At 37.5% G+C, this 23030-nt stretch overlaps 1 protein-coding gene across 2 annotated transcripts in view; it reads right to left on the minus strand.

The window, feature by feature from the left end:
- SOX5 (SRY-box transcription factor 5) overlaps positions 1-23030 on the minus strand; it is a 1032593-nt gene that overhangs the window by 821608 nt on the left and 187955 nt on the right. For both annotated transcript variants that reach the window (XM_073020544.1, XM_073020543.1), the window contains exon 3: positions 17957-18033. The gene's annotated coding sequence lies outside the window, so the exon portion shown is untranslated. The remainder of the gene's footprint in view (positions 1-17956; positions 18034-23030) is intronic.

A 23030-nucleotide genomic window follows, 5' to 3' on the forward strand; every position in this document is an offset into this window, starting at 1 on the left:
CATTTCTGGGGCAGTTTTTGAGACAAAATTGCCAAAGGAGATTGAGAAACCAATCTAAAAGATGGAACAGATTCTTTCCGAAATGGTTTTGGTGTAGTCTGTAATTAAAACAGGCAACAGAATCAAGGAAAATTTAATATCCTATTCATTGAGCACTGACTATTGAAAGTGCCAACACTGAGAAGGTTCTTGTTTGTTCCTTCTGTAGAAACCTCAGAACTTAGTAGGGTGTAGGACCCAGCCACCACGGAGATCTGCTCCCTCTTACTTACTTGCTCCAGTGACTTCAGTCAGCATTTTTTTTTTTTTTTTTTTTTTTTTTTTTTTTTTTTTTTTTGAGACAGAGTATTACTCTGTCACCCAGGATGGAGTGCAATGACATGATTACAGCTCACTGCAACCTCAACCTCCCAGGCTCAAACAATCCTCCCACCTCAGCCTTCTGAGTAGCTGGGCCTATAGTCACATGCCACCATGCCCAGCTAATTTTTGTATTTTTTACAGAGATGGGTTATACCTAATGTTGGCCAGACTGGTCTCAAACTCCCGGGCTCAAGCAATCCTCCTGTCTTGGCCTCCCTTAGTGCTGGGACTACAGGTGTGAGCAACTGCGCCTGGCCTGGTCAGCTTTTAACCTTAGCTTTTTTATGTGAAAAACGGAGATAAGGGAATTCACTATGGAGGCGGTGTGTGTATGTGTGTGAGCATTAAATGACCATATCTAGGACATAGAAAACACTAAATAAGGCTAGGTGCAGTGGTTCATGCCTGTAATCCTAGCTTTTTGGGAGGCCAAGGCAGGTGGAACACTTGAGGCCAAGAGTTCAAGACTAGCCCAGACAACATGACGAAATCCAGTCTCTACTAAAAATATAAAAATTAACCAGGTGTGATGGTGCACACATGGCCTGTAATCCCAGCTACTTGAGAGGCTGAGGCATGAGAACTGCCTCGAACCCAGGAGGTGGAGGCTGCAGTGAGCCAAGTTTGCACCACTGCACTCCAGCCTGGGCAACAGTGCAAGGCTCTGTCCAAAAAAAAAAAAGAAAGAAAAGAAGAAAAGAAAAGAAAGAACTCAATAAGTGGTAAATATTACCTCAAATTATACAACGGATTATCCTTTATATTGTTATACTACAAGATTTTTCCATACAGTCTGGAAATGTACATACTATCTATCTACTGTCTTGTAGAGTATCTGGATTAAATTAAAATTTTAAAAAAACTATATAAATTTGCTCACTAGTCACGATTCTGTGCTTTATCATCTGTACCCCCATCTCTGTCCTGGAGACCATTGTATTTCCTGCCTAGCAAAAGATTTGACCCAGAATAGACATGTAAATTATCGAATATCTCTATCAGTGATTCTAAACATGCCTCGTAGTTATATAGGGGAATATTCCAGTGACTCCTAGTAAAAGAGATAAGAATTTGAAAGGAGTTCTGAAATCTTTCTAAGAAGCAATGCCAGATCATTAGCAGTTTGTAGAGAGGCAGTGAATTGGAGTGGCCTTTAGGTACCTAGGTTGAAAGAACGGCTTAATTCCTTTTCTCTATACTTAAAGTATCATTTTTATTGTTATTAAAAATTGCTAATGTCAACTGAATGAACATGTTACCCAGTTCATGGCAGCCTAAGTTGCTGAGGTAAGAAATTATAATGATTAGTTATTGGAGGGAAAACCATTACATGAATACAATGGAGAGTCACAGAGCAACAACTAGATAATTTCTGTCTAACTATTGGGTAATTAATGCAGTAAGAAAATAACATGTACATATTGGAAATGAAGAATTATATATTATTTGCACTTATTTTCTTTCAGTGGCAATTAAATTAACTATCTTTGATTTCTCACCTGTTACCATGGTTATTTTCAGGGATCCAGGTCATTAATGTCTTGAATATAATAGTTACCTTAAAATTACAGCTCTTTCAACTTTGTGAAAGATTCTAAAGGGACTGTAAAAGAGAAAGCTGCTGGCTCAGAGGAAGAGAGCTGCCTATTGAAGGAAATGGTTTAAGTATCTTGAAAGCAAAGAAGTCCCACACTGTGATCCTTCTTGGTGTTGTCTAATAGTATCAGATTTGGAGATTTTGAGCAGTATGAGATTTTATGAGCTTAGGATAACAATGAATGGGCAGGTGTTTTCACAATAGTGAGTTCTAACTGGTGATTTCACAATAGTGAATTCTAGCTATGCTACTGACTGGCTACATGGGAGAGTGCTAATTTTTCCACCCAGTAATGGAAATAACAAGTTCTCTCTGCTTGACTACTGAAAATGTTGGGAATAGATTATATATTGATTACATAATGAGAAACAAATACAAAGCAATCCTCAAATGGCTCTCTCTCAAAAAAAAAGCTGAATAACATACGGGGCTTCAGTGGAGTCACAACAACGGGTTCCAGCAGGTTCATGTCATGATCATTCCTGTGATCTTCCTCTCCAGAACAAATGTCCCAACATTCAGGCCTGGCTGTGGCTAGAGGTGAGAGCCATACCGTAAAAATCAAAACTCTACTTTCCTAATTCTGGTTTTTCTAGTTGACTTCTCTTTTCAAAAGTTATTTTACTCAGGCACTGATTGGTTTATCTAGTCAAATATTAACTTGTCCAGGCCTTGATGTTATGTTCCTCAGATCTTCATTTCCTGTTCTCTTCTTATTACATACCTTCTCCTTAAAGCTCTCATCAAGTATCTCCCTAACATTTGCAGACCCAGGACAAGAGAACAAATGGGTGCCTTCCCTCTCTGTGACCAGTCCCTCTCAAACAGCTGCCCCTTGGCCATGCTTGAGCCTAGAATTGCACACTCCAGTGGCAGAGCATGACCTCTGAAAGACAGACTATGGAAGAAGCGTGCATGCACCTCACTGACAAGTATGGCAGGTACAAGGTCTTTGGACAAAGAATTATGAGGTATGAGATACCTGGAGCATGGCTACAATGGGTTCTCATGAATTTCTCACGCACCCAGGGGATGGGGACACAGCCAGAAGAGAGCCCTCTAATGCATGAGGTGCATGGCAGGGGCTCCAGTTTCCCAGGTCGTTACACTGTATGGAGAATATGACACACTTAAGATGCAGACGGTAATAAATACCCTGCCGTAACTAACTCCGTATGTCAAATCCCATCTGGCTCTATAAACTGCCCTTATTGTCAGGACCCTGTGTCAATGTGTTGTGTCAAGGCAGGAATGTGACACTCTGATTCACCAAGTCAGATCTGAGATGTATCTAACCCTCTGTGAAGCAACCCTTTACTCGAACAAACAGGGGAGTCCAGAACCTGGAGGCTTCATCTCCTGTAACTATGGAAGGGTTTCTACTCTACCCATATTTCCTCTGTAGAACCATGTACCACTTTTTTCAAGAGTGAAGCAACGGACCTAGAGCAACCGCTCTCACGCTCCTCTTTAACTTCAGAGGAGTACAGAAAACTTTGAAACCAGGAGTTCAGATGTTTCTGGGAAAGAGAATGCAACGTGGGGGCAGATTGAGGTGTCGCCATTCCTTGCTATAGAAAAATGATAATGCTTTGCATAGACTAAAAGGCTGGGAAGAGTATGTGTTGGGGATGGGGGTCTTCCTGCATAAGGGAGCAGTTGCCTCATTATTCTTTTACTCAACAAACACTTGAAGACTATGTACTACTATGTATTACACTGAATAATGAGGAAATCAGTGGTGAACAAATTAATCAAGATCCCTACCCTTACCAAGTTTATAGTCTTATAGATTAGGTTAAAACTAACCATTTCTATTGATATGAAATTATAGACTGTGAAAAAATGCTCTGGAGGAAAATGCAAGGTATTCTATGAGAGCATACACCAGGGGGACCCAATCATGTCTGGAATATGAGAAAATATTCTCCTGAGGGAATGTCAACTCAGCTGATCTGAAAAGGAACTAGAGGGCAACAATCTCCTAGCAGAAAACAAACAAACAAAAACAAAACAAAACCCTCAGTAGCCCTAAGCGGGGAAGGGAGTGTACCATGTGTGAGAAACTGAAGGAGGCCAGTGGGTCTGCTCTGCAGAAGGTAGGGGAGAAGGATAAGGGAGATCATATGAGGCCTTGCAGGCCAAGCCATAGATTTTGGTCCTCAGCACAAGGAAAAGCCATTGATAGTTTTCCATTAGAGAAGACCTATGATCAGATGTGCAGGTTTAAAATCTTTGTCAAGTACAGAGCATTTACTGGAGCAGAGCAACTCCTTGGAAGGACTCTCAATTGGGAGGATATTCCAGAATCCAGGCTTTCCTGGACTGGCCCAGGATACATGGTGATGGAGACAAAGAGAAGCTGACAGGTGAACAATATTTTAGGGGGCCAAATCCACCTAAGATATCAAAGATAAATGATAGGAAAGGTGACCATTGGTCTCTAACACAACAGGATGCCTAGTCGTATCATTTGTGTAATAATCAAGTTTGGATGGGTAGAGAAGCGTTCAGTTTAGCAGCGGATAATCTAAAGGGCAGAGCAGCGCATTTTTATTTTAATGATTAAATTTGTGTGATCGGTATCATGAAATAAAAGGCCCAATCAAGGATACTTAAATCAAACTGGGGACGAGAGGGGAGATTCTTTGACTTTTTGGCATTTTTTGTTTCCTTCTAGTAACTTTAAAAAAAAAAAAAAAAACTAATATAAAACAATGTATGTGTATTTTAACTAAGTTTAAAATTTTAAAACCTCATTATTGTAATGAAGTCACAAGATTTTAGGGGTGGAAAAGGTCATAGAAATTGTATAGAGATGACAAACTTTGTCCTCCGAAAGCTTGTGACTGGCCCCAAATGTGTAAATGAAAATGTTAGAAATCAGCCAGATTCATAGAGCTCCCTGCAGCAGTGGCAGCAAAGCTTTCTGCAATATCAGGATAGTGTGGTTCCCAGCCAGCTCATCACCCGTATCACCTGGGGTTCAGGAGTTAGCAGGTGTGGTGAGGGGTGCATCTTTCACACACAGATGCTGGGCCCCCTCCCTGCAGATACACATCCTAGCAATCTGGAAGGGGGCACCCAAGGTCATTTTAAAATGTCTTTAAGGTGATTTGACGATAGGCCAGATTCAGGGCCCACTGTGTTTAACACCCCACAATACTTTTCCTTAGATCATTTTATGAGATTTTTACATCGATATTTTAAAAACAAATTGTTTATTTTTCCCAATTAAATGTTTTCTGTTTAAAGGCAAGCGAAACTGTTCATTATGAGAAGTATTCATCACTGGTATGAATTCAAAGAGTTTAAATTGAAGGTTGGACACAGAGGTGAATAAGAGGTTTTTCTATTTCTGGGGAAAAATTACTTATTTCCAGACACAAAAAGAGCCGATATAAATACTTCCCTATTATGAACTAGAAATCCCTGGCTGTGCTAAGATTTTTCTAGAAATTTAGAATAGTTTGGTATTCCTAAGAATAAAATGTCTGATTTAGGCATTTCACTTTGAGCGTTTTTTTAGAAAAAAAAAATAGAAAGATGCAATTGGTCAAAATCCAGCCCGATTTATTCTTTGTGGATTTAAAAATGCTCAAAAGGATAAAAAAGGGGAGATATTTCACATAAAAGTGGACATTTTTATTAAAGAGCATAATATCAGATTTTCTACAGAATACACACAAGATAGCAAACTTGAAAAACTGAGCAAAATTTGATACTACCAATATAGCATAAAATAATCCCTTAAGTATTGATAATCAATCTAGACTCCAGTGAACGGAAACACAGAGATCAAAGTTAAGTGAAGCAATGATTAGGGACGTGAAGGAAGGAAAGAGAGAGGTGCGGAGATGGTAGGTAGGGAACCAGCACATCTGGCTTTAGTAAAGAGATGAATATAGTGAGTTATTTTTTGTCTGACTGACCATTATGCCACAGAAACATGCAAATGCTTTTCTGGTTTCTTTCTTTTCAGATTCCATAGCACCTTTGTTTCTCTCTGTACCTCCTCCTTCCTCTCTCTCTCTTTCTCTCTTGGTGGCCATTAACTACACTGACAGTTTGACAGGCTGAAATAAGGAAATAAAACACTTAAACATTGTTTCCTGATGTATGCATTCATCTCTTCTGCCAAACACAGATATTGAGGAGATACTTCACTCCTCCTGTCAGCTCACTAAATTACACCCCAGCTCGCAGGCAACGCCATGCCCAGGCCTCTCAATCTCAGCGCACCTCGCTTACTACCAGAAGAATATGAAAGGACTTCATTCTTTTCACCCAAATCTTTTCTCAATACTGAATTTTCTTCATTAACAAATTGTTTTTTTGTGTAAAAGCTGATTACTTTCCCATTTTTAAAAAAATCTCTAAATTTAATTTTATTTTGTAGCGTTTCCGAATACTTGGACTTAAGCAATGGCAAATGAATACTAAACCATCGGTTACATGTTGCATCTTTCTATTAACTAATGAAGAGTTCTGACGTTTTAAAACTAGACACTGACCATCCCCAACATTTACCCTTTTGACAGATCCAGTGGCAGAGAAAAAAATGCTGATCATGATGCCCCAATGTGTACCATAAATAATAGATGCTTCTTTCATTCTTATTTGCATATGGCAAATAAAGTCAGACTTCTGCAGAGCAAACTTTGAATGTCTTACAATTAATAATTAACTCCTTCCAGAGAAGTTTGGTGTGGATTAAATTTTGAGAGACTAATAGGTAAGTGGGGCGTGGTGGGGAGAAATCATGACTTTCATTGGGTTATCTTCTTGTACTACCATTAACATGAAGGAGGAGAAACTTCGAGGTGAAATATTTAAGAAAATTTTTTAAGACAAGAGAAACAAGCCTTTAGGACTTCTTCCTTGCTGCATGCCTTCAATAGCATTTATTTAGTGCCTACTATATGCCAGTGCATGAGTGTAGGTTCTGTGTGAAGACGCGAAGGAGAATCACGCGTGTATCCTGCCTGCCTCCTCAGAATCCCGCAGTCTAGAGAAGACACCATCATCACAAGGAACTAGAATGCAAAGCAGGAGGTTCTAATGGAAGCACAGGGAAAATGCTACAGAAATTAAAAGGAGATAAGACTACTCCTACCCCACCAACCACAACTGAAATTGTATGCCTCGGCCAGGCTCAGTGGCTCACACCTGTAATCCAAGCACTTTGGGAGGCTGAGGCAGGTGGATTGCCTGAGTTCAGGAATTCATGACCAGCCTGGGCAACATGGTGAAACCCCATCTCTAATAAAATACAAAATCTTAGCTGGGCGTGGTGGCATATCCCTGTAATCCCAGCTACTCTGGAGGATGACAGGAGAATTGCTTGAACCTGGGAGGCAGAGGTTGCAGTGAGCCTAGATCATGCGACTGCACTCCAGCCTGGGAGACAGAGCGAGACTCCATCTCAAAAAAAAAAAAAAAAAAAAAAAAAAAAAAGACTATTGAAATTGTATGCCTCAGTTTGGCCAAAACACCAAATTTTCTATATTTTAAGACTTACATACTTTACTATAATCCCTTGTTTTGGGTTACCTACCTCCTCTGTCTACCTACAAAACCCGTGCCTTGTCTACTTTGTTCATTACCATATTTTCAAGACTAGCACAGTGTGTGGCATGTAATGGGCATCCAATAAATATTTGTTGAATGGATGAGTGAGCTATTTTGTGATAATAAGAAGCAACTGAATCTGATTCTCTAGAGGATGGTTTTCTGAGTTTCTATCTTATTGAAAAGCACCAATAAAACAGATGGGAGGTTTGTGTAAAAATATGGGACACCTCAATAATTATAGATACTACATTTAATTAGCACAATTGCCAAAACAGAGCCAGGATCAAAAGACTATTTTTATATAAAATTGAGGATTTCCTTTTACCAATAAGAAGCCTTCTTTGCAATCCAATAATCATCAGTGATTATAGTATTAACCACAAAGGTGATGCACAGGAAAATTCTCTGAAGTGTTCCTTTCTCCTCTTTGTTTTGTATCTTTCCCAAGAAATAATAATTAACTGTCAAAAAATTGTCCTTTCACTATCTTCCAAGAATGGAAATTTAGTTATTGCTAATAAAAATTATCAGTAAAAGTAGAAGGTTACTACAGTAAAGATCACAAAGCAATAAATGGTGAGCCTAGGTCATTAATCAAATCCACTTGAAGAACAGTTCAACCAGATAGTTAATTATCTTTACAATCAACTATTTGCTAACTAAATCATTTTGCTTTATCAAATATTATCTAAAATAATATGTGCTACTATTTCTTAAGCATTTATTTATAGGCATTCTGGATAGGATTGCATACATGCTTCTTCACTAAAGTCTCATGATTACCTTAGAAAGGAGGTATATATCTATCCCCACTTCACAGATAAAGAAACTGAGGCATCAAAAGTATATCCTGGAAATTGAGGAATCCAAGTCCACCATGCTTTGAATCCCAGAAACATTTCTACTCCAACTATTCCATGCTAATCAGTATATAATGTAGTGACGACGTTTGCTTTGGCTTAAAATTCTCATATATTTCAAGTCATATATTTCAAATTCTCATATATTTCAAGAAATTCTTCTTGGTAGTAGGGACCACTTTAAATAGAGCTTTTTCAGTCAGTATAATGTGCAAAATACAAACTTAGTTACCTGAGTTGAAAACTATATCATTTTGTCCCATAAAAAAAGTATTAAGCGATCTGATTCAAACTATCATTTTGATTATGAGGCAGAGGATTACTCATGAGGTTAAGGCTGGGTGAGGGCCCTGATGCTCTGGTCTTGCTGTTGTCTGGTGGGTGCGTTAGGACACGCACCGCAGGATAATTTTGACTAATTTCTCTACATGCGTCTTGCTCTTGCTTTCTCCCACTGTTCTCTCAGATGTCTTGGCCACATATTATCTTTTGAAATTATTACAAGGGGCACTAAAGAAAATGGGCATGGAGGAAGAAATTGTTCTTCTTGCTCCCCCTTAGCCATTCTTTTGGGATGAGATCTGAATAATTCAGACTCTAAAAACTGTACTCTTTCTATTGCAACATACTGCATTCCAATAATTTCTGGTTTTAAGAAGTCAAGAGAAACCTGCTTTTCATGCTCTTGTGCTCTCTTCTAAATTTAATTAATACATATTTTATCAAGGGATAAAGAAGAAGGTGAAGATTTTTTGTCATCAGCTTCTAAGACATCCAAATGATTCTACACATATCCTACCTACTCTTGACATGCAAAGACATTTGAATAGCCTTGCAAACAAAAATGCTGTCTCTTTTTACCACACTTACATCATTCCCTAATTCTGGGTTTAAAAATAGAATCTTCACTCACAACAACTAGATTTTTAGCTTATAATATGGGGAATAAAGGTCATAGGCAGAAAATGAAGAAGATTAGTGGAACTATATAAAGATAGAAAAAGGAAGAAAAGAAAAAGGATGGCAGGGAAGGAGGGAAGGGAGAAGCTGAATAAAATAAAGGAAGAATCTTTCTGTTTTATCCACAGCCTTTGGTAAAGTTAGTTAGAAGTTTGCTTTAAAACAAAATTGCCTCTTTCAGTACTCAGTGATATTTTATTTCTGTGTAACTTCCTTCTCAAATAGGTTAATTACAGAGGCAATTAGTCTAGCTACACACAGGATGTCACTATTCCCTTATATAAATAGAACCAGCACACATGTTTCAGGCAGAGAAAAATATCTGTAAAGACCAAATTTCAAAATGTTACGGAATTCTGTGCTGTGAGATGCACTTTTGCCCAGTTTGGGTGAAATTTTGTGTTTTCATCATTCTTATTTATTGAATAGTCCTTATGTTTTATTATTCTCATGGAAATTCTTTACATGAACTAGGAAAATCAGCTCAAATTATAATAAAAAGTCCAAAAAGTAGAGGGATCATGGCACTAGGTAACTGAACAGGAGTAAGACCTTGTTAGCAAGGCAAATAGGAAAAGGAGAGCTAGAACTGAAAAAGCTAATCTTATTATTAGTTTAAGCAAATGTACTGACCTATGCAGCCTCGAGGTTTTTTGTGTGAGTACTTCATTTTACATATTGAAAGTCTGGAAATTAGTAACTACTGTAGTTCTGAGATCCTAGTGGTTCATAGCGCAAGAGGCTTTTAAAGCCTCTTGCTTGAAAACTGGATATATGCATCTCTGGGTCGCAGGATCCAGACTCAGTGATACACATGGAATTCACAGGAAAACTTGTTAAATCACTAATAATGGCATCCATTTTCGCCTGAAACCCCTAACTACTGATTATTGTTTATACATTTATCAAAACCAAAATGATAAAGTGCTCTTCAAAAGAATAAATTGCTATATCTAGTACTAAATACATATTCATAGAGGGCACTCCGTCCTTCTTGATGGTAGCTACCCAGGATGACAAAATTGAAAGACGCTGATGACACACTAAACATCTATGGTTCATTAGCTCGCTTGTTTACTGTGGTTATAGTGAAAGCAAGGTCTTAGGTCAGCTCCTCATATCGACCAGCACATTCCTTTCTCTTCTGTGGCCATAGAATATTCCATGCAGTTTTGACTGGCTCTCTCAAAAAAAGTTTGCCATTGGTCACACTATGGCCTGGGAGAGGAAGATACATGACCATTACTACAATAAAAACAAGCGGATCCCATTTCCTGCTCAATGATGGCCCCAGTACATTCTTCTCATACATGAAGCACTGCATGTTGCTTATAAATCAACCTACAAAAATGTGTGCTTGAGCCCTGAGATTACTCTGCCTGAGTGGGAATCCCGCCCTGCCTCTTACTAGCTATTGAACCATGGCAAGTTATTCAATTTCTCTCTGTCTCTAGTTCCTCAGCTGAAAAAGTGGGTATAATAATAGTACCTGTTTCACAGGGGTACTGTAGGAGGCTTAAATTATATAATACAAGCAAAGCCCAAGAATAATTCCTGGCACAAAGAAAGTCCTCAGTAAATGATAGGTACTCTAAGTATTCTGCACTGAACAAACAGGGAACAGTGATGAGACTTTTTCAGATTTTATGTGCGTATGTGTGCACGTGTGCGCGCACACTTGCACATGTACATAAATCTACAGGTCTTGCATTTACATTTAACCTCCTATAAGAAAAAGTGGAACTTTAAACACTGGTTAAAATTGACAGGACAAATGAACTGAGCCCTGTAAAGATCTCTGTCAGCACTAGAATCTCCCCATAGTCTAGCCTGTCTGGTACAGCAGTCACTCTGGGATTTCAGTTCAGGCTTACCTGAGTGTACAGCAGCAACAAGGTAGAACAGGCTTTCTTCTTTTACTCCAAGCATCCAGAGCTATGCTGATGACAGAGGGATGGGCAGAGAACGGAGTGATCTCCCTTCCAGAAGATGAACAGTGCCACTGAGAACCTAAATAACTGTTTTATAAGAGATCATTGGCTTTACTGCTTCTGTGTGACCTTTCTGTCCTATTTCCTCTAGAGGCTTTGATGGTGGGTGGGTAAGTCAACTATGCAGCTAAGTGAGCTAGGCAAATAAGTGTTTTGACTACAGTGCCTACAAATATAGAGATATGTGCATATGCATATTCTTTCCCATGCATACACCAGGATAGCTCCAGAGTATGACAATTAAAAGTACGTTACAGAAGTCATAAGGGGCACATTTTGGATATTTCCTTCAATATCACAGCCAAAAAAAAAATAAGATTTGTGATTACAAGTCACACATATGGAGTGCTTTAAGTCCCATCATCTTTTCACTTGGGGATTTCCTGCTAAGACTGAGTCCTTTTGTGCAAGACAGTAACCTCTAGGTTTTACAATTACTGATCTTGTATTTTCAGTCACTGTAACAGCCGATTTGGACTGACTTCACGGGTAACCAGATCAATTGTGTAGACATTAATACTTAAGAGGGCGTGGGGAGAGGGAATCCACTGGAACACTCAGCCTATAAAATGGACTATAAAATCACTATCAGAATAGATGCTATAAACAAAATAGAATTCTTCACAGCCCAGTTCTCCCTTACACAAATTAGTGCATAGTACCACTCAAATCAGCCCTGATGTTAGGACTCTGTGATCAGGTAAGGAGTCGACACCAGGAAACTAATATTAACCTGGCTGGTCAGTTATAGGTGTGCTACCCTTTCCCATCTAACTCAATACTTTAGATGAGTTTGATATTTAACAATTAGTTGGATCTAAATGACCCCATTATTCAGGGATTTTTCTCTCAAATTCTATAGGATCTCAGAAAGAAAATCACAGTAAGCTAAGAAACCACAGTAAAAAAAAAAGAAAAAAAAAAAAAAAAAAAGGGAGGGCTATTAGCATCACAGCATTATACACATAACAAAGTGTCTTGATCCACCAGTAGAATTAAGTGATTTGCAAAACCCAATTCCTCAAATTCATCATTCACAGAAATGTAAAAACATGTAATCAAATATTATGTCTATCAGTGTATAAAAATATATGAAATATTTATTGATATTAAAACATTTATAATTACAGACCTATTAACTTTCTCCTTAATGTTAAATAATGAAAAGTCACCTGTGAAATAACATCTAACTAAATTTTAATACATTGGTTTTACTAATGCTTTTTTCCTGTTTGCTCTGCTTTTTCCCCATTTCTCTCTCACCAGATTCTTGGTTTTACTGGGCAAAAAAAAAAAAAAAAAAAAAAAAAATTAGTAATCATTTAGATTCATTTTTTGGCTACATATATTTAATAGTTTCACCTTCCCGTCTCTCTCTTCTTTCTGCCATCACTTCTGGAACACAGCCAGAAGTCACGCTGGAGCGGTGCCAGCATGTCCTGTTCTTTTGCAATTTGATTGCCTCTGTATACATCTCAGTTAGGCTTACCTAAGTCACCATTTACAATATTGAGTAGAAAGAGCAGGTTGAAATAGTCGGCATTTATAAGTCCACTGGTCACAAGATACAAAATATATAGCCAAGTGTAGAATTTATAGCAATAACATTTATGTATCATGTTACTCCTAGGACAATCTAATTTATAAAGTGCCTATTGTGTATACATAAGGAATAATCATAAATCATTTACATTAAACAGTGTCAACTGTTTAACCCAACTTTCCCCCTAAATTCTGCAGACTGTGATTAATGAGGTTTTTTAAAGGAAGCACATGAAAAAAAAAAATCAAGTCTGATTCATCTTAGGTGAACAACATACCCATATATAGGAGCAGGTGTCTGTAGTATGATTTAGAATACCTATGGAACATCTCTGGAAAATATTAACTTCCTCTGGAGTAGAGAAATGTCCGTGAAAGTGAGGTGGGAATGTGGCAAGAGCCCAAATCTGTCACCAACCTCAGGCTTTCTTTTATTTCCTTCTCAGGAAAGAATGGATTTAAAACAAACAAACAGAAAACCTTCACGCCCTATTGGATCAGTTGTCTGACATGTTTTCATCTGCAGGCATTTTTAGAAAACCTGAGAAAGATTATTTAGATTAGCTTCTTTGTCTCTTTGACTCCTAGTTAGAGAAAAATCCCAATCAGTGACCGAAGCTTTCAAGAGTCCTAAAGTGAAACTCAAAACATGTATGCCAATTTTCTCCCTCTGTTCACTCCTTAGCTCATGTCCTATTCAGAGAGGCAATTGTCTTCAGTAATCTATGCTTTGGGGTTCTCAGTGAAACTCATTCTTCTCCTTAAAAAGCCCTTAAAATTAATACTAGGAAATGTTTTTATAATTCACATCTGTAAATGCATTTAAGTTTACCTGAAAAACACACCTACCCAGCCAAATTGGACATCACATTACAAAAATATGGTTTGGATTTTTCTTACAGTATTTTGATCCTCTTTCTTCTGTCCTTAGAAAGGACTACAAGAATGACATAGTCTTCTTGCCTTCACTCTACAGCCTTAAAAATATCCACTGATTTGTGTCAGCCAAAACTGAAGAACAACTTAACACTTTTTCATATATATGTATGAATAAATTTGTTCTTTATTCTTCATATAAGTGAGAAACTCGCTTTTCCTCCAAACTCTATTGATGACTGATATATTACTATGGAGAGAAGCAATCCCCTAGCTAGGTTAGAATTAAAACTGGAACTGAAAATCAAAGGAAGGAATGCATAGCAAGAAAATCTGTAAATCACTTTTCTGCAAATGAACTACCTGCTGTTTTCTACTCACAGAAAACTGACACTATGTAAAGATACGCTGTAATCTAGAAAGGAAAACAAAACAAAATCTATACACACACAGAATGATCAGAAATCCATGAACGTCTCAGTCGAAGCAAGAACTGGTGGCAAACAGAGGTTTGGGGAAAGAGGTTATTTTCCAAATAACATGTTAATCTTCATAATCAGATACACTACGGCCTTTGTATAACTATTTTGAAAACTGATCATCCCCCATGATAGCTGTATTTCAGTGGCATTAATTGGTAGGGGGAAAATGATATATTTCTCTGCAACTTGGGTATTATCAAACTTGAGGAGGAGTAACAATTCATTTTAGTAATAATGGAAGATTTTGGTTCAAAAGTTTATCCATTCATGAGGAACAGTGCTAAATTCACAGGGCTTTCATTTGTGCAAAGAGACAAAAGGTGACACACTGTACCTTCTTTAACAAATTTATTCCTTACAAATATCTGGTAAACAAGGAATTTTTTCCCATTTTTGAGTGATATTTTGAGTTGCTCAAGAGGAAAAACTGTTATGCTCAAGTGAAGCAACTTAAAACTCCAGGCTGACTCCTTCTTTCAAGAAACTAAGGAATCTATGGAACAATAAAGCATAATTATGACTTCCATTTCAGTGACAGCTACTCTTGTCTTCACCTTGTTAAAAGGTTAATTTCTTCCCAATTGCATAGAAAAATAAATAATCGCCATGTAGGCATTTAAAAAGTACCCATGTTTTCCTATGATTGACTTATATCTTCTATCAATTCTATCTAAATTACTCAATTAAAAATAATTATTAAGAAAATAAATGACTTCATCAATATGTTCCAAAATAAAATATGGACAAGAAGAAAAAAATCAGCTAATCAACACAAAATTTGATATAATTATTGAAAACGATTTTATTTACAATTTACTTTAATAGACTTGATTACTACTTTTTTAACTGAAGTTGAAGAGATTTGGGATACAAAGGCTTCTATAACAATAAAAGCTATTGAATCAAAGAAAACTTCTTTTCCTAATATGTCTTTTTATGTTGCCAGTATAAAGTGCTTACCTTAAATAAAAGATTTGCCTAGTTTTTTAATACAAATACTAGTAAAGAAGCACCTCCAAGGCTGAACCACTCATTTCCACTTTAGTTAACAAAATTATGTAACTTGCTTTTATTCTTAATTTGGTATTATCATTTAAACTACTCGTTACATATTATCTTCATTTTGTCTCTTTATTCAGGAAATAGTCCCAGTAACAACTCATTATCCTGGATGGCTATGGTAGCAATGCTATTTTTGTTTGTTCTAGAAGGCACAGACCCAATGTCACTATTCAAGTTTCTTATCCTAGAACCCACAGATTGCTAGGAAATCCAAAGGCTTCTAGAATGATATGCAAATTTTCATGTATATGTGCCCATTGTGATTTTTCTGGCAGCAATCCATTTATTTTTTGCTACCTAGCATTAATGCAGCCTCTTTCAGTTAATAGTACCCTATTTCCTTCTGGGATACAAACCCAGTGCCTAGTCCATGGAAAATTACAAAAGTGATTCTGCTCTCTGCTCCAAGAGAGGGGCACAGGATTATTCAGTGATCTAATCAGAACAAATTAGTACAAAGACACTTTTTATAGGGCTTCTGAGAAAGGCATCTTCTCTTTTCCAGCTTGACCTGAAGCCTGAGAGGATGTTACAGCTGAAGCAATGCCCCTGCCACCATCTTACTACCAAATGAAGTCAGAAACTGAGGCTGTATTAGTGGACTCTGAGAGATGGAGAGAAACTGAATTCTGTTTACATTATTTTAATTCAGAAGTTAGCTCTGTGCCTGAATTTTTCATATGTTAGTAAAGCACATGCACACACATTCATACTATCCTACTCCATAATATTTGCATAGCTGACTCCTTCTTCAGTGTAACTATTACTGGCTTTCTTTGACCTTTCCTATCAAATGTAAATTCCCTCTGTACTCTGTGCTCTTGACTTTCGTCCATCTTAGCTGTCTTTAATCTTATTACATATTATCAAAATCATATGCCATATGCTGTTAATTTGGTACAGAGGAATTTTGTCAGTTTTCCAGTCCTTTTCAATCAAATTTACACAATGCAGGATTATTTTCTAGTGGAGAAAAAGACAGAGAGAAAGGAAAGGGGTAGGGGAAGGAAAAAAGAAAAAAAAAAAAAAAAAGGAAGAAAAACAGGCTTTAAAACTGGAGAGTTCAAATAGACAGCCATGTAGTAAGTTTCATTCAATGGTGAAACAAATTGAGATTTTGTTTAGACACATATAAGAAGATCCATTTTGCTTAAATATCTTTAGCAGATATTAGCAGGAAATAATTTTTATGCATTCTGATCTCAATTGCAACCAGACTTAGCTGACATAATAATGGGGTCCCTAAAAGTAACTGCTGAGGTTTAGAAGCACTTGCCACTTCCTATGAGCTGGCTCTATATAAATGCCAAGAGTGAGTATCTTAAATTAAATGAATAGATTAATAAACATCTTTGGAATATCCATCATTAAGGCTGATTTATGTTCTGTTGCCAGCAATAATTCAAAGAAATGCCATGCTATTCAAAAAATATTGCATGTTGTTCTACCACTTTGCCAATGTTATGACACCATGTAAGTATGACAATATCTATATTCTTCTCAGTACTAACTATATACAAAAGCCAATAGATATTAAACCACTTTAAGTTTACATGGGCATCAGCATGGGAACCACTCATATTTATAACTCTGATGAATGGCCTTTCATTTGTAAATTTATGGTGTATCCATAATTTCTTAGGAAACCAAGAGGTTCATTCAAAAAATTGCCACAACATTTATCTATGCAAAGATGATGGATATAGTTTATGTAATTAAATGCTTTTAAAAATTAAAATCATATTGCCAAGAAAAGAGATATGTTCTTTCCTGGTTTCCTCACATTTTAAAAATGATCAGAACTGCACTCTCAGCAGGTATGATGTTCAATCTAAATAGTGTATTAACACTTATTAAATGTATCCAAATTCATCCTTGTTAGAGTTGTGTAGCATTTTCTTGAACTACTGGAAATTAAGTTCAACTTATATTTCTTATCTTTTTTTCTAATTCTATCCCCCTACAATACGCTATAAAATATAGAAAGCAGCATTAGAATCTAATAGTTTCTGTTTATATTTACTGCATTTACTATATTTAGTTCTTTAAGACTATTCACAGCAACCTGCATGGTTTACTGTAAGAAGAAACTGTTATAAATTTTACTATGACTCAAAATATATATTTTGGCAAAAATCAACATTAATTAAGAAAGGAAAGACATATTTTATCCCAGTATAGACTTCGCTCAATTGGAGGAACTGATGAAGTAGGAGAAGATGAAAAGATAGTAATTACGAATAAAGTAACCAATAAAAAGCAGAATAATCAACGTTACATGTGTGAAGAAGAAATGCACATTGTTGCTAATGTGTGATGTGCTTTGGTGGCATTTCTAGTCTACTTTCATTTGCCTTCAAGTACACACAAATGTAGGAAGTACAGACAAGTCTCAGTGGCTTTTTAAAATTTAATCTGCCCTATTACTACAGAATCTACAAAAATTGAACCTGTTTTTAATGGATTTGGTTATATGAGCAACAATCTCCAACTTATCAACTTTTTTAGCATTAGTACATTCAGTAAAAGGAAAAATTGTGCCAAATACTTGCAAAATTTATTTGCCAAATACTTTTTACATATTAGCTCTCTACACAATACTTAACACAAACATCATATTAAAAATAACAAAATAAGCATTGTACATACCCCAGTAGGTCGCTAACTCCTCGTGGGCAGGAACATATTTTTCATCATCTTTGGGTCACCAATGGCCAGCAAGGCACCTGGGATAAAACACACACCCCATAAATGAGTTTCAATTCATTAAATGGTACAGTGCTGATTGGATTCCATTCAGAAGGTATGAATTCAATGAAGTAACCATCCATATATCAACCTTCTTCCTCTATATCCTACATTATTAAAGGAGCACTGCACATTCTTATAAATCTAAATGACAATTTTATTCTAAAAACTCAGTTCTTGAGAATAATTGCTTCTAAATGGTCATTACATTACATATCATTATACTCTTTCAGTTTTGGTGGAAGCAACGCAGCGAAGTGTCTGAGATGTCCTTTGGAGTTAGGCCAAAAGAGGTACAAACCCTGGTTCCACCACACTATGTATACAGTGTTGGATAAAATTACTTAATCTTGCTAAATCCAGCTGTCTGTAAACTAAGGGTAACTGTAGTCTCTTTCTAATAATGTTGTTCAAAGGCTTAAAGGAAACAATGCGTAGCATGCTGTCTGACACACAGTATACTGTCTTCATCTTCCCCCTTGCCCCCTCATTAGTGGAGGGAAGAATTAACCTTGGCCAAAGAGATGGGCATTTGCCTTCAGCTATGAGAACGTGATCTCCTGAACTCAAAATGTCATAGGAGTGTGTTTGTTTGGCTGAAGGCTTTGGCCACTGAACAGTCTAATAATGTGATTTACAATGGGTGGTTTGGGCCAAGCACTATCAGTTTTGCCTCTCAGAGGGACCAGAAACTAAAACTATCAGCCCAACACCAACATTCAAAAGGGGTTGGAGACTAAAGGTCAGCCATGTAAGGGACAGTATATAGTCAAGTCCCAGTACTCCAGACATCAAAGGCTCAAGTGAGCTCCCCTGGTTGGCAATGCTCTGTGTCACACATCGATGCCAGGAAAGTGACATATCCTGACTCCATGGTGAGGACAACAGAAGCTCAGTCTCTGATAATTCCCCAGACTCTACCTTACATATTTCTTCTCTTTTCTGATTTTAATCTGTATCCTTTTCTTAAACCATAACTGTGAATATAACAGCTTTCAATGCATTCTGAGTCTTTCAAGGCAATTGCTGAAGCCAAGGATGGTTTTGGGAACCCCCAAACCTGCAATTGATGTCACAAGTGGGGATTATACTGTGTAGAGAACTGGCTTCCTCTAATCTTGACACTAACTGCAGAGTTAGTTAAACTTGCCCACTTTCCTTCTTTTAATCTAGAAAGTCCAAAAAGCTTTGAAAGCTAGCTTACTTCACCACTCAAGTGAACTTATTAACAAAGACCTCACTGTTAAAATTACTTTGACTTGATATTTACACATAAATTACATCCCGTTGCTTATTTTTTCTCACACAAACGGTAAAAGCCATTCCTTCCCTATTCCCAATAATAGAAAAAGAAATTGTTTTGGGGTTTTTGTTTTGTTTTGGTAATGTGAACGGTAGTAACATTTAGAAATGAATGAATCACACAAGTGAAATTTCTAAAGATTATTAATAATAGATCTGTCAAGGTCAGATGTTAGAAAATAAACTTCATTAAAAGATGTACTGGTTTTGGCCAGGCACGATGGCTCATGCCTGTAATCCCGGCACTTTGGGAGGCCAAGGTAAGTGGATTGCTTGATGCCGGGAGTGAGAGACCAGCCTGGCCAACATGGTGAAAACCTGTCTCTACTAAAATTACCAAAATTAGCCAGGCATGGGGGCATGCGCCTGTAATCCCAGCTACTCGGGAGGCTGAGGTGAGAGAATCATTTGAACTCAGGAGGCAGAGGTTTCAGTGAGCCGAGATCGTGCCATTGTACTCCAGCCTGGATGACAGAGCAAGATTCTGTCAAAAGACAACAACAACAAAATGACTGGTTTTCTAACAAAATATTAGTTAAATCACATATTCCTTGTGCTTCTCCTAAGTGGTTTGGTTGTTCCCCGCAAGAGATTGCTTACAGCCTTGTTAATTTTTTTTCAACAAGTAACAATTTGGTAGCCAGAATAGTAAGACCATCCCAAAGATCCTACTGAAATGTTGAATATGCTCAGCATAATGCCCAGGAATGTGACTGTAATGGATTTTATTCCGTGAACAGGTTATATAACACAGGTGATTTTGAGTCAGATTATCTGCCTGACCCTTACCTAATCGATTGCATCTGTCTTTTACATTTTAGTCTAGAAATCAAAGAGAAGTCAAGGAGAAGATGGAGATCGGAAGCATGAGAAGGATGTGGTACACCACCGATGTCTTCAGAATACAAAGTACACACGGCAAGGAATATAGCAGCCTTTAGGGCCTATGGACAAGCCGTAGCTAACAGCCAGCAAGGAAGCAAGAACTTTAGTCCTAAAAACATAAAGAGCTGAATTCTGCCAAAAACAAGTATAAGTTCGGGAAACAGATTTTTCCACCCCACGGCCACAGACAAAAACTCAGCCTGGACAACCTTGATTTTAGCTTCATGATACCCTGAACAGAAAACCCAGCCAGGCTGTGTTGGATTTCTAAGCTTCGGAACTGTGAGCCAATATATGGGCACTGTTTTAAGCCACTAAATTTGTGACAGTGTGTTATACAGGATCACAAGCTTCTGCAAGTCTTATATTAACTTCTCTTTAGTCTTTCACCCTGAAAACAGGAGTCAGTTATGGGCTGCATTTCCTTAACCATATAGACCCCAGACTGCTATTCCTGAAACAAGACAATTCTTGTACCCACCCTGAATAACAAATACAAAACAAGGTACCAAGTTGTATGTAAAGAGATCATTTGTGCCAGGCGTGGTGGCTCACGCCTGTAATCTCAACACTTCAGGAGGCTGAGGCGGGCGGATCACCTGAGATCAGGAGTTCGAGACCATCCTGGCCAACATGGTGAAACCTCGTCTCTACTAAAAATACGAAAATTAGTTGGGCATGGTGGCACACGCCTATAGTCCCAGCTACTCATGAGGCTGAGGCAGGAGAATCACTTGAACCCAGGAGGTGGAAGTTTCAGTGAGCCGAGATTGTGCCACTGCACTCTAGCTTGGGTGACAGAGTGAGACTCTGTCTTAAAAGGAAAAGAAAAGAAAAGAAAAAAAGAGAGATCATTTGGAAAAGTCAACTGCCTACCTCCTGTGAGAAATGAACTCAAATACACAGTAAATTATGCCCAACTTTTCTTAGGTCTTTCTAAAGTAAGTGGTAGTTGCTGCTTCTTTTTTCATATTATTATACTTTAAGTTCTGGGGTACATGTGCTGAACGTGCACGTTTGTTTCATAGATATACACGCACCATGGTGGTTTGCTGCACCCATCAACCCGTCATCTACATTAGGTATTTCTCTTAATGCTATCTCTCCCCCACCCCCCCCGACCCCCTGACAGGCCCGACTGTGTGATGCCCTCTACCCCTGTGTTCATGTGTTCTCACTGTTCAACTCCCACCTATGAGTGAGAATATGTGGTGTTTGGTTTTCTGTTCCTGTGTTAGTTTGCTGAGAATGATGGTTTCCAGCTTCATCCATGTCCCTGCAAAGGACATGAACTCATCCTTTTTTATGGCTGCATAGTATTCCATTTTTATGGCTGAATAGTATTCCATGGTGTATATGTGCCACATTTTCTTTATGCAGTCTATCACTGATGGGCATTTGGGTTGGTTCCAAGTCTTTGCTATTGTGAACAGTGCCACAATAAACATACACGTGCATGCATCTTTATAGTAGAATGATGTATAATCCTTTGGGTATATACCCAGTAATGGGATTGCTGATCAAATGGTATTTCTAGTTCTAGATCCTTCAGGAATCACCACACTGTCTTCCACAATAGCTGAACTAATTTACACTCCCACCAACAGTGTAAAAGCGTTCCTATTTCTCCACATCCTCTCCAGCATCTGTTGTTTCCTGACTTTTTAATTGCTGCTTCTTTAAACAGACTTGGGGATGGGTGCAGTGGCTCATGCCTGTAATTCCAGTACTTTGGGAGGCCAAGGCGGATCACCCAAGCTCAGGAGTTCAAGACCAGCCTGGGAAAAATGGCAAAACCCCATCTCTACATATATATATATATATATCTACATATATATATATATATATATATATATATATATGCTGGCTGTGGTGGCGCAGGCCTGTGGTCCCAGCTACTTGGGAAGTTAAGTTGGGAGGATGGTGTGAGCTTGGGAAGTGGAGGCTGTGGTGAGCTGAGAATGTACCACTGCACTCCAACCTGGGTGACAGACCTAAGACCCAGTGTCAAGAGGAAGAAAAAAACAGACTTGGTAAACGACCGTATGTCCAGTGCAAAGTCTAAGTATTTGGAGTGTGGGGATCATTGAAAAGGAATCTCTTCCAGTAGTTGTTCTAGAATATGTTTAGAATATGTTCCTACAGTTGTTCCCTATCTCATTCTCTTTCTATTCACTTACTACAGCACTATCATATTTTTTATAAAACACCAATTTTACCGTGTTGTGTCCCTGCTCAAAATGACCAACTTAAATGACCTTCAAGATAAAATCATTCATTCATTTACACAATATTTCAATGTGTACTATATGCTAAATTCTGTGTTAGGTGAATTTAGCATTCTTTAAAGAAACTTAGTTTTCTTAAACATATGCAAGGTATAACAGGCAAATGGGTTGAAGTTGCATCTATATCACCACAATAAATATATTCTTATTTTAAAATTGATATTATTTTTGGTTGACAAATCATAATTATATTACATTTATAAAGTAGAATGTTATATTTTGATATATGCATATGGGTGTATAGATATGCACACATACACAGATATCAAAATGGATATATATAGATATCTATATATAAGTACATATAGATACAGATTCTTAAACTATGACTAAAGGAATATTGAAATTATTTGTTTATAAAATTAAGGTGACTGCCACTTGTAACAGATATGTTACTCTCTGAAATATTTCCAGATGCAGTTCCATATCATGTGAGTCTTATTCTTGTTGTCCCTAGATTAATGGCCTTTATCCTTTCAAGAAGAGGTCGGCCACCATCT

Source organism: Chlorocebus sabaeus, chromosome 11, assembly GCF_047675955.1.
Source record: "Chlorocebus sabaeus isolate Y175 chromosome 11, mChlSab1.0.hap1, whole genome shotgun sequence".
Classification (NCBI taxonomy): domain Eukaryota; kingdom Metazoa; phylum Chordata; class Mammalia; order Primates; family Cercopithecidae; genus Chlorocebus; species Chlorocebus sabaeus.